We start from the raw sequence: 12514 nt of genomic DNA, 5'->3' as shown, positions 1-12514 counted from the left end.
AACAAATTTGGTTCATGAACAGGAAAACAAGAATTTCAGCACTGTGGTGTTTACAATCTCCTAGCTCCAACAGGATTGGAGATAGGACCAAAAACGTGTTTTTTCAGTCACTCCTGTATGGGCTGCTCTGCATGACATTAGTGTTTTAAGGAAATAGTATCATCGACCAGCTTTGCAAGGCAGCCTACATGTCAGGGGAGCAGGAGGAGATGGAGAGAGGGCACGAAGAGATGGACAGAGAGAGAGGGGCCACAAAGGTATGGATAGAGAGAGGGAGAGGAAGAAATGTTCAGAAAGGGAGAGGAAGAGGAGGAGGAGGAGGAGGAGGAGGAGGAGAAGGATATCGGTCAGAGAGGTGGAGAAGGGTAAGGACAGAGAGGGGGCCACAGGTGATTGGACAGAGAGGAGGAGAGGCCGATAGATAGGGGGAGGAGGAGATGGTCAGAGAGGGGACAGAGAAGTCGGAGGTGTAGGCTGCCCTGCTCAACAGGCATGTTATGGGAGTAGTGTGGGCATGCTTCGACATGTTTTGTATGGGCTATGCTTGGAAATAGGCACAGCTGGGGGAAGGTTGGAATGGATAGGGGAGATATTGTACAGAAGGGGGCAGGCGAGGATGACAAGGAGAGGGGGCAAGTGGGGACGGACAAGGAGAGGACGGGAGGGGAAGAGAAGATAAACACGAAGAGAGGGGAAGAGGAGAGGGGCAGAGAGAGAGAGAGAGAGAGAGAGAGAGAGAGAGAGAGAGAGAGAGAGAGATGGGCAGAGGCGGAGCGAGGAAGGTGTGGAGAGTATTTAGTGACACAACATAACACTTAGCCACCAAGATATACAACAATAAATAGAATGAAATGCTTATAAGACATACTGTGTTATACACTCCTGCAAATGGAAAAAAGAACACATTGACACCGGTGTGTCAGACCCACCATACTTGCTCCGGACACTGCGAGAGGGCTGTACAAGCAATGATCACACGCACGGCACAGCGGACACACCAGGAACCGCGGTGTTGGCCGTCGAATGGCGCTAGCTGCGCAGCATTTGTGCACCGCCGCCGTCAGTGTCAGCCAGTTTGCCGTGGCATACGGAGCTCCATCGCAGTCTTTAACACTGGTAGCATGCCGCGACAGCGTGGACGTGAACCGTATGTGCAGTTGACGGACTTTGAGCGAGGGCGTATAGTGGGCATGCGGGAGGCCGGGTGGACGTACCGCCGAATTGCTCAACACGTGGGGCGTGAGGTCTCCACAGTACATCGATGTTGTCGCCAGTGGTCGGCGGAAGGTGCACGTGCCCGTCGACCTGGGAACGGACCGCAGCGACGCACGGATGCACGCCAAGACCGTAGGATCCTACGCAGTGCCGTAGGGGACCGCACCGCCACTTCCCAGCAAATTAGGGACACTGTTGCGCCTGGGGTATCGGCGAGGACCATTCGCAACCGTCTCCATGAAGCTGGGCTACGGTCCCGCACACCGTTAGGCCGTCTTCCGCTCACGCCCCAACATCGTGCAGCCCGCCTCCAGTGGTGTCGCGACAGGCGTGAATGGAGGGACGAATGGAGACGTGTCGTCTTCAGCGATGGGAGTCGCTTCTGCCTTGGTGCCAATGATGGTCGTATGCGTGTTTGGCCGTGCAGGTGAGCGCCACAATCAGGACTGCATACGACCGAGGCACACAGGGCCAACACCCGGCATCATGGTGTGGGGAGCGATCTCCTACACTGGCCGTACACCACTGGTGATCGTCGAGGGGACACTGAATAGTGCACGGTACATCCAAACCGTCATCGAACCCATCGTTCTACCATTCCTAGACCGGCAAGGGAACTTGCTGTTCCAACAGGACAATGCACGTCCGCATGTATCCCGTGCCACCCAACGTGCTCTAGAAGGTGTAAGTCAACTACCCTGGCCAGCAAGATCTCCGGATCTGTCCCCCATTGAGCATGTTTGGGACTGGATGAAGCGTCGTCTCACGCGGTCTGCACGTCCAGCACGAACGCTGGTCCAACTGAGGCGCCAGGTGGAAATGGCATGGCAAGCCGTTCCACAGGACTACATCCAGCATCTCTACGATCGTCTCCATGGGAGAATAGCAGCCTGCATTGCTGCGAAAGGTGGATATACACTGTACTAGTGCCGACATTGTGCATGCTCTGTTGCCTGTGTCTATGTGCCTGTGGTTCTGTCAGTGTGATCATGTGATGTATCTGACCCCAGGAATGTGTCAATAAAGTTTCCCCTTCCTGGGACAATGAATTCACGGTGTTCTTATTTCAATTTCCAGGAGTGTACATTAAATGAATAATTTCATTGTTTGTAGGGCAATAACCATCACCATATGACAACAGATTTGCTCATAAAGTAAGTGGATTTTTTATTCGTTCTTGTGCTGGCACCGTACAAATTGTACACTGCCACACTGAAAAGTCTAGGAGCAAAGTTAGATAAAAAAAAAAATGTTATGTCTAAGTCATTAATAATGGCATATCACAACCCGAAAAGCATAATTCACACAGAAACGAATAATCTGCCGATCTCCACAAACTGTCTTTACGATTCTTGTCTTCCAGGTTAATTTTAAGTGTCCATTGTTTTCGTCTTTCTTATTTGTCGGAAATACTACAGACATGTAGCCACCGTCACAGCAATTTTTGAAGTTACCAGCGGAAAAATCTGGAATTGCTCTTTACTGTGCTTAAAGATTAAAGCTATTTTAGTTACAGTATCAAAACTCCAATCAATCAAAATTTAGTGCACAAAAGTTGGTGTGGAAATCTAATGTGATAGCCATCGCCGCAGGTTCGACTTACAACAGGATTCGTTTATCGATGTTAAATCGCCTAAGACGAACCGACAAAGGAAATGAAGACCCGTACCAAGACCTATTATATTTCTACCTGCAAATAATTACACCATGGAATAGGTACTGGGAGCGCTAAAATCAGTCTACAACAGCACCGCGCATTGCAGTTCAGTCACAGCAAAAACACGACAGATAAAAACACGGCATCTTGCACTCTCGGCCAATCAGCATCAATATCACCAATTCCCCCCCCCCTCTCCCTCCCTCCCCCCCTCTCTCTCTCTCTCTAATCGGTGGACGAGGAAGGAATGTGGAGTCATGAAAGTGAAGCAGGCTAACTTTCAATGGCATGGCTAAAAATGACGTCAGTCGAGTGACGGCACAGGAATCTGAGTGTTTCAACACGCAACTTCCGTGACGCCACTCGAGTGTGAGCTTCATATGGAAAACCAGTTTATGACACTGGACTCGTAATCAGGAGGAACTGGTTCAGATCCTCTTTTGCTCGTCCAGAAACGTGTGTGCTGCTTCTCTAAAGCGCGCAAGACAAATGCCGGCAGCATATCTTCGAGAAGTACGTGGCCAATTTTTTTCCTCGAAATTCGAGCTTTTACTCTGTAGTGACCCCGGCGTCGATGGGACCAGCCAGGATCGGGGGGAAGACACAGATGGCCCTCTGACAGCTAAAACAGAGAAGCTGGGGAGAGAGAGCTTAAACGATGCAGATAACACGCAGGCGCAGTTTCGAAAGCACATTAAATTAAAATGTAGCCTTCACTTCGGTTCGGTGTTATCTTTCTGTCAGCTTAACACGTATTTAGAGATAAATAAAGAGCGGTATCATGGCCTGTTTTTGTAGGTATTACATCGAACAACGTTGAACATTGTTAGACTCATCAGCCGAATCTTAGAAGACGGGTTTTGCAGTTCACAAAAGGAAAAAAAAAATTGACTTTGCTACACACTATAGGGCGAGGAAAAGTTGTGTAGGTTGTAGTTTTTGTTAATCTGGCATGCATAGGCAAACACAGTGCCAAGCAGCAGAAATCAAAGATGACGTAGTACTTTAAGATATGAAAGAACTTTAAGATATGAATGTTAAAATTGGGCTTCAGTAGCAGCTGAACTGACTCTTCTGTATTCTCCACACGAACAACAGAATAGTCAAGAGAAGAGAAGGGACGGAGTTTATGAGAGGACATGGCAGGCTGGCGATATCCTTGGACAGCACAGCTGGGCCCGCTCCGACATTTAAAACGGACCGAGTCACGAAACACGAGTGGCCTTGGGCCGCAAACGTGCCGCCCGCGGGCTATCTTCCACAAAGACTAGCGCCTCAACAGCTTCACTGACCCAAAAGCCTTACGTGGTCAGCGGCAAGCCTTATGTATGCCAAGTGTCTACATCCGAAGCTCTGGATGCTCTCAATCCGTATCGAACATATTTGTGGACGGTAGTGAGGATCTGGCAATTCAATTGGAATGTTCTTACTTTTATTAACCAAATCGTGGTGTGTGCAGTCGCAGACAATCCCACTCTAACCTTGAGAGTAGCCAGCCGAGGTGGCCGAGCGGCTCTAGGCGCTACAGTCTGGAACCGCGCGAATCCTGCCTCGGGCATGGATGTGTGTGATGTCCTTAGGTTGGTTAGGTTTAAGTAGTTCTAAGTTCTGGGGGACTGATGACCTCAGATGTTAAGTCCCATAGTGCTCAGAGCCATTTGAACCAGCCTTGAGAGTAGCTGAAACATGAAACTGGTATTCTTATCGTAGAACGCGTTGTTAACAGTGGGACATTTTCCTGGACCGAGAAAGACATTCATTCGGGAAGCTGAAAGTGAAATCAGGTCGACGAAGTTGGCCAACTCAGAACTGGATGATTTTTAACAGTTATTTGAAACGAATGAGGTTTATTATCGAGGAGTTACGTAATATCACTTTCTTCTAAAAAAAGTTACGCACATCAAGCTACTTTATTTATCGTTCTTGGTCGATTTAAGAAATATAAAACAGTAGACACGCAGTTCGTTAACTAGAATGTTCCAGTTTCTCAATACTGTAAAGAAGCTATGGGCCAGATTTCCTTTCTTATGACCGACAGTCTTTTAAAAACACTGCAGTTCAGAGTTTGCCATTCATTTTCGATAACTCTAAGAGAGAAAGACTGCACGATGCAGTACGTTCTCTTGCATCCTGGGAGAGAATCTTCGTACTACGCGAGCATCAATACTGACTTAAAAGGGCTTCTTGACAGAAATACCATAGTACGTCAAGAAAAGCGTAGCTTGGACTAATTGGTAGCTCTGACGAAGTAAAACTTGGCAAGACTCCTGTAGTTAGCAATTACATGAAGAACCGCTGTTTGAATACTAGTTTATGTAAAGAAAACGAGCACCACATGTAGTCACGCGAATTCGTGTTGCATACTGAAGAATGCTCGTTCGCGCCTGCTTACAAACTTTCCTATAGACCCTACGTATATTCATCTTCTGGATCTGCAGCTCTTGTCTTTCTTTCCGTGTTTGCAGTTAAATTATTGGATACAGGTGCCGCCTTTTATGCAAAAACACTGTTTTTTTTTCTTGTTACTCAAACATGTTACGGCACGTCTGTGCCATCGTCAGAGGGTTTTTACAGTTTTCAGTAAACAAAACCACTGACGATGGATCAGAGGTGCCGAAACATGTTTGGGTACTAAGAAAAAAACAGTGTTTCTGCATAAAAGGCGGAACCTATATCCAATAAATTGACTTTTTACGTAATTTCATAACCAACGATATATGAACCAAAACTACTGTTCTACGAATTAGAAAAAAAAAAAAACTAAACGAAATGACTGACTGAATTTAAACATGAGACACACAGAAGACATACATTACAAATGAAAGCTCAGCTAGCACAAGGAGAAGCGATCGCGTTGTTAAGTTAAAATAATTTCTGTCCTGTTCTAGAAGAGGTGAAAATTTATATACAGGCCTATAGTATATTAGATACGTGAGAGATGGCCAAAGAAATCAGTGCCCATTTTCTTACATTCATGCGTGAAAGAAGAACCACTGAGACACAATAGGCACACTAAAAACGTTAGAGATAGCAAATGATAACAAAATGTTACGGGTCACAGTAAAATGACAAGAACATTCGTGTAATATGCAGCGTGAACATTAATAAAACCTACAAACAGCAGAGAGAGATTCCTTAACTTGAAATGGAGGAAACAAAAGGTGGTATGAACATGTATTCGGAAATTCATCAGTGCCACGGTAGACGGTGGTGACGAATGATAGTTCCTCTGACCACATGTCGTGTGTTCCTTGTGTGTTGAGGACTGTGTGACTGAAGCAGCAGAATGGTTCGGTATTCGTGTCAAGAATAGGTGGTGTCTGTGTACGGCCAAGCAGATGAAAGCATTCGAGAGGCAGCGCGGCTATATTAAAACAAGACCCTCACAGGTACCACCCACATCACATAAAATTTAAGGCAATTTTTGGGTGTTTGTGTAATCATAGGTCCTTTCAGACAGACTAACGTCATGGAAGGCGGCGGACTCTTGCGTACACCAGATTTGTAGAACAGTTTTCTACAGGATATTGAGACAATATCCAAGCTCCACGCAAGTGACCCACCAAAGTACGATTACGTGTATCCTGCTTGACAACCGCTACTATCCCTATCACCTGCAACACACAAGGAGCGCACGGCACGTGCTCTGAGGAAGTGTCAATCGTCAGCGCAATCTGCCGCGGCAACAATGCATTTCCGGTCCCAAGTTCAAAGGAGATTCTTTCCACCATATCCAGTCATGCATCCGTCCCTGCAGTTTGTCGGTTTTATCAGTGCTCACCCTTTACGTAATACTGCCGTAAATGCGCTAACAGAAGCGCTTATAATCTCTAAGTTCTAACACACTATATTTCAAGGAAACACAAAGAACATAGGAATATCATTGACGTAGCACTCATACTCAGCATGATACACATCTAATTCTTACATGCCTAGGGAAATGAGACCCCTAAATAATTTGTTTGTTACTCATGATCGGCTTGCGTTACTGATCATGAGTAGTTCGCTCGGGTTTGTTACGATGTTGAAAGTTCTATAGTATTAATAACGTAAATACACAGTACTGATGTTCCTCAATAATATTTATATAATTGTTCGTTATGAATCGGCTCGCCGCTTTCTAGGCCATTCTCAGATTACGTAAAACAGGTAGTCCACATACAATCAGAGTTCACATCCGTACAAATATTGTTTTTCAAAGATGTGTGACATCGTACTATATATCGATACAAAACACATGCATAATGAAATTCACAAAGAAGCTTTGAACAAATACATCTAATAATATTTTACACTCACAAGATTAAAAGTATACAAATGCATAAGAAAAAACGTTGTACAAGTGAGAAATGGCACAGACCACTATCATATGTGGGCAAACTGGTGAACGTGATGAACATCGAAAAAAAAAAAAAAAAAAAAAAAACGGGGGGCAGAGGGGAGGAAGGAATCTATAGAATGTTGGTGTAGAAGAGTTAAAGCAAGCATATTACCTACGGTGAAAAAATATTAACTTGCTGCTGCTAGTTTAATAAGGGTGAACAATGAGACTGAGTTTGGTCGTGACGAAGCAGGTCTGTATTATTTGATTGTTGTCGAGTAATGTTAGTTTTCTGTCTTTACTTCCGCTATGGAAAACATCACATTCAATATAATAAGAATCACATTCATTCAGAACAAGTTCAGCACAGGTGGAATCTTTATTTTTCAACCGCCAACTCCCTCCCTTTTATTATCCTCTGTCTCCTTTTGCTACTCATGTAGAGGTTACTTTCCTGTACATCTTAAATAAATGTTATTGCCTATAAATATCAATGGAAAGGTCTAAAAAGTCGATAGTCCCCTCTTTACACCTCTGTAAACTTAATTTTACTGTGGTGTGAATTTAAATGGTGAAAAAATTTATTTAACTGTCTGGTGGTACCTGTCCATAGGAACAGTACATCATTCACAAACCTAGTCCAGTACTGTCTTTGAGAACTTTGGGGCTCTTTATCTAAAAATGATTGTTGAAAATTATCCTTAATCATTTCAGTTAATAAGCGTTTAGAGAGGACCCAATCACAATCCCATCTGACTGACTGTACAGAGACTGCTGAAATTGGAAACAATTTTGTTTAACAATGTCTCTGATGCCAATTTTATACCCTCTGTCTCCATTGGCTTTGTTCTGTTTTTTATAAAAGTTCTGGAGAATGGGCTGCTGACATCAAGTGAGGTGGAATTGATACATCTTTTACATTTTTTACTAATACAAACAAATTACGTATTCCAAATATTGGTTGAAATTTAGTTTTTGTTTTGATTAGTGAATGTAAATCTCAGGCTAATTTGTGGAAGGTGCTGAAACTCACGACACTACAGGTCGTATTGGAACACCTTCTTTGTGAAGCTTAAGTAACCCATACAAATTGGGCGTTATTGGATTCATATCTGTGGGGTATTTGGAATCATTATCAGCAAATATGCGGTTTGTGTAAACTACAATATCGGTCAGAGTCCATGTGCAATATGTCAGATGACTTCTCAATTTAACATCACAGATGTAGCGACGAACAACAGTATATTATCTCCAAGACAAATGGTGACAGAATTAGCACTGATACTGGTCTTCTGGAGTGACACTGTGGCAGCTCTCGGTGGATCACTTGCGAAATGACATCAGAACACAAAATACGGGAATAAACGGGACTATAATGAAGGCATTTGAGATATTTATTAGGCGATTACTGCAATATGACTGTAAGAAAAGGATAAGGAGCAGGTGTAGTAGGGATGCGAAAACGAGCAACAGCCGTAAAATATTCGCACTTATTATGCAGAGTGTCCGAGAAGTCCGTATGTCCTCCTCCACTTCATCGCAAAAGAGCAGCTGAACTTTATGCACTGCGATCAGTGACGCACGATCGCATTTAACAAAGTAAGAGAGTGAAAGTAATTAAACCTATGTTTGTGAGTGAATTGTCAGAGAACGACAACGAGCGCAATCTGTCGAGTTTTGTTGGTACAATTTTCAAACAACTTATCTCGCTCAAGAGTGTTATTTTCTTACGATATGTGTCAAACATCACAGCCCAGATAGGAGGAATGTGGTTTACTGGTTTAAGGAAATTTCCCATTGTGTACTAAAGTCCGGAAGGAATCTGCCTCACATTACGATACGGTAGAGATGTCATCCGGATACTTGTTTCAAACCATAGTTTCTTTTTAGGGTACGGGAAAGGAAATTATCAGGAAACGTTGCCAACGTTGTTCATTGATCAAAGACAAGCGAATCTTGGATCACGTTTGGTTACAACAGGAAGGAGATCCAGCACAATTTGCTATTCCGGTGCCAGAGTTCCTCGATTAACAAAATCGAAGCCTCTGGATTGGGAGTAGTGAAGTAAAACCCCGCCCACTGAAATGGACAGGCAACTCGTTGTGAGGACTACTGATGTCCCATGTGGCTCAGCGTCTGCAGAGCACTAATAAAGAATTGCGCAGGAACGCTGAGGAAGCCTTTCGAAGCATAATTCCTGATATGCTACGCAAGATATCCAGGGGGGGGGGGGTCACGGACACGCATAGATCTCCATGTATGGCACGATGGAACACATAAAGAACCGTTGGATACGTACGTTTTTGTATACTGACAGAAAAGAAATCGCAACACCACATAAGCGAAGGCTGGTAGACATGTTTCTACGTCTTAAAAATGATTTCTATTTAAATTTCGAGCCAGTCGCACTACGAGGATGCAAATCAGGTTTGCTTTGAACACACGTCGTAAATGGTCGTGAGCGTTAGTTACCTTTGAGATTGGACGTGGTAAGCTGATGTTAGTCAAGAATGCCTTTAAGGGCGGGTAGGACGTCAAACAGGCCGACTAGGAGCAGGAGAGACACCACAGGACATTTTAATTTCCATTGTCTATACTTTTACAAATAAATTCATAAAACTTTGTCAGCATGACCAGGAAGGATTCAGGATTCATGTTTATAGCAGTGGAAGTTGAAAAAACATAACAAAATATATATATATTTTACATGTGAAGTGTCATAATTTTTTCATTTACTGTTATCTGCATTTGTTGCTATAGGTACACTTTTCATCATAAGTAAGAGAGATTCTTCGATGAATTTTGCACAGTATACAAACTATACTTACAGGTGTATGAAACTCTAGAATTTTCCAAATCTATTAAAAACTATGGTAAAAATGGAGATAATTAACCATAAAATTTGAGGTTTTTCTAAACATGAAGTTTAAAATGTAACAGCTCATACATTTTTTCATAAATTAAATAAATTCTAGAGATTCGTACACCTGTAAGTATGGTTTGTATGCTGTGCAAAATTCATCGAGGAATCTCTCTTACTTACGAGGAAATGTGTACCTATAGCAACAAATGCAGCCAATAGTAAGTGAAAAAAATATGAAATTTCACTGTTAAATTTCTTTTGTTATGTTTTTAAACTTCCACTTCTACGAGTGTGAATCCTGAATCCTTCCTGGTCATGCTGACAAAGTTTTATGAATTTATTTGTAAAAGTATAGACAGTGGAAATTAAAATGTCGTGTGGTGCCTCTCCTGCTCCAAGTCGGCCCGTTTGACGTCCTACCCCCCTTAAATGCGACAAACAACAGCTTGCTAAGTTTGAATGAGGTCGTGTAATATGGCTGCGAGAAGGTGGACGTTCCTTCTGCGATGTTGCAGACAAACTTGACAGGAATATAGCCACTGTACATGACTGCTGGCAGCGGTGGTCACGAAAATATACGGTAGCAAGATGACCGGACCCCGAACGGTCACGTGGCACTACCGACAGGGAAAACTGTCGTCTTAGGCGTACGGCACTGGCGCATAGTACTGCAAGTGCAGCTAAAATTTGAGCACAAGTTAGCACCACACTGAAGCAAAGAAATGTTACAAATCTGTTACTTCAAGGAGAGCTCCATGGAAACTGGTCCTGCCCCTGTGCCAGTGATGGTCGTGTGTTGGTTAGAAAGAGACCAGATGAGCACCTGCAACCAACCTGTGTGCGTGCTAGACACACTGGACCTACACCTGGAATTATGCTCTGGGTGTGGCTCCGTATGGCAGCAGGACTCTCATGGTTATCCCACACATCATGATTGCAACTCTGTACATCTGTCTAGTGATTCGACCTGTTGTGCTGCCATTCGTGAACAGCATTCCAGGGGATGTTTTCCAACAGGATAACTCTCGCCCACATATCGCTGTCGTGACCCAACATGCTCTACAGAATATCGACATGTTGCCTCGGCCTGCTCGATCACCAAATCTGTCTCCAGTCGAACACATATGGGACGTCACCTGACGACAACTCCAGCGTCATCCACGAACAACATTAATCGTCCATGTATTGACCGACCAAGTGCAACAGCCATGGTACTTCATCCCACAAACTGACATCTGGCACCTGTACAACACATTGCACGCATGTTTGCATTCTTGCATTAAACAGTCTAAGGGTTAACCGGTTATTAATGTACCAGGATTTCACATTTGCAATGGCTACTCTCGTGCTTACATTAACCAGTGATCTTGCAATGTTAGTCACTTAAATATGTCACTTAGACAACTGTACTCGCATAATTTCATTACGCCACATTAATTATTTCTTGGTGTTACTATCTTGTTTTTCGTCCGTATATGTTAGGTAGTCCAATTTACAATATACCATTTTTACGAAGGGGCACAAGCGCTGCTCGGACGCGTATTTATGTGATTTACATGCGCTACAACATAATGCGGACGCGAACAGAAGGCCTTGTAAGATATAGTCGCGCACGAGTGCTTGCGCACATCGGTGTGTCGAGATCGTCTATCGGCTGGCAGGGCCAGCCGTGCCGTGCCGCTGAGGGTGACAGCTCGAGGCGGTCGCTGTCGGCGGGCTGGCGCGACGTGGCACTGGTTCCTGGAAGCGTTTCGACACGAGGAAGCGACGCGCACAGCCCCGCGAGGTTCGCCAGCACATATTCCGCACCGCACATCGCGGGCCTCGCCGCGCCGCGAGCTGCTGCGAAAGCGGCCAGGGGCCCGGGCCGGGTGGGCGCTCGCACCGACCTGACGTGACGTCAGGAGCCGCGCCAAACAGCTAGTGCTGCCAAAGTCAGGTCGCTCAATCGCTCCCTCATCCGGCAAGGTGCCGCGTTCTCACACACACGCACTTGCCGTCTGTTAAATTTATTTCCAACATATGCAGATTCTCTTCGCACCTGGCGCTGGGGCTGTAAGGGCCTGCCGTCGTCTAATAGCAGCACAAGGAGCACATCACCCTAGTATGCAATTTAAATCTCCAAGCTATAATCACACTCATTTCTTGACCATCTCCGATATTAAAGTCCGTTCATCTTTCGCAACACTTCTATTTCTATCACAAATTCCTCGGAATAGATTTAGTTCTTCATTTCTTCCCAATTGATATTCGACAGTGGAACGGTCAATACATAGTGTGAACGTGGTTATGTGAATCCTGTGTCAAGAACTTGATTGTGACCTACAGAGTAATGACGTCGATGCACATGACCTTTCCAACGTATATTTTAAAATTAATCATTCTCTCCTGTCAGTCTCTTTCGAATGGGTAGTAATTTTCTCAATTTAGCTGATGTTTCGTCTTATCAGCAATCGCT

At 44.4% G+C, this 12514-nt stretch overlaps 1 protein-coding gene across 2 annotated transcripts in view; it reads right to left on the bottom strand.

The window, feature by feature from the left end:
* LOC126257400 (DNA-directed RNA polymerases I, II, and III subunit RPABC3) overlaps positions 1 to 12514 on the bottom strand; it is a 509897-nt gene that overhangs the window by 346602 nt on the left and 150781 nt on the right. The gene's annotated exons all lie outside the window — the stretch shown is intronic.

Source organism: Schistocerca nitens, chromosome 1 (genome assembly GCF_023898315.1).
Source record: "Schistocerca nitens isolate TAMUIC-IGC-003100 chromosome 1, iqSchNite1.1, whole genome shotgun sequence".
Taxonomy (NCBI): domain Eukaryota; kingdom Metazoa; phylum Arthropoda; class Insecta; order Orthoptera; family Acrididae; genus Schistocerca; species Schistocerca nitens.
This window is presented reverse-complemented; position numbering and strand designations above follow the sequence as displayed.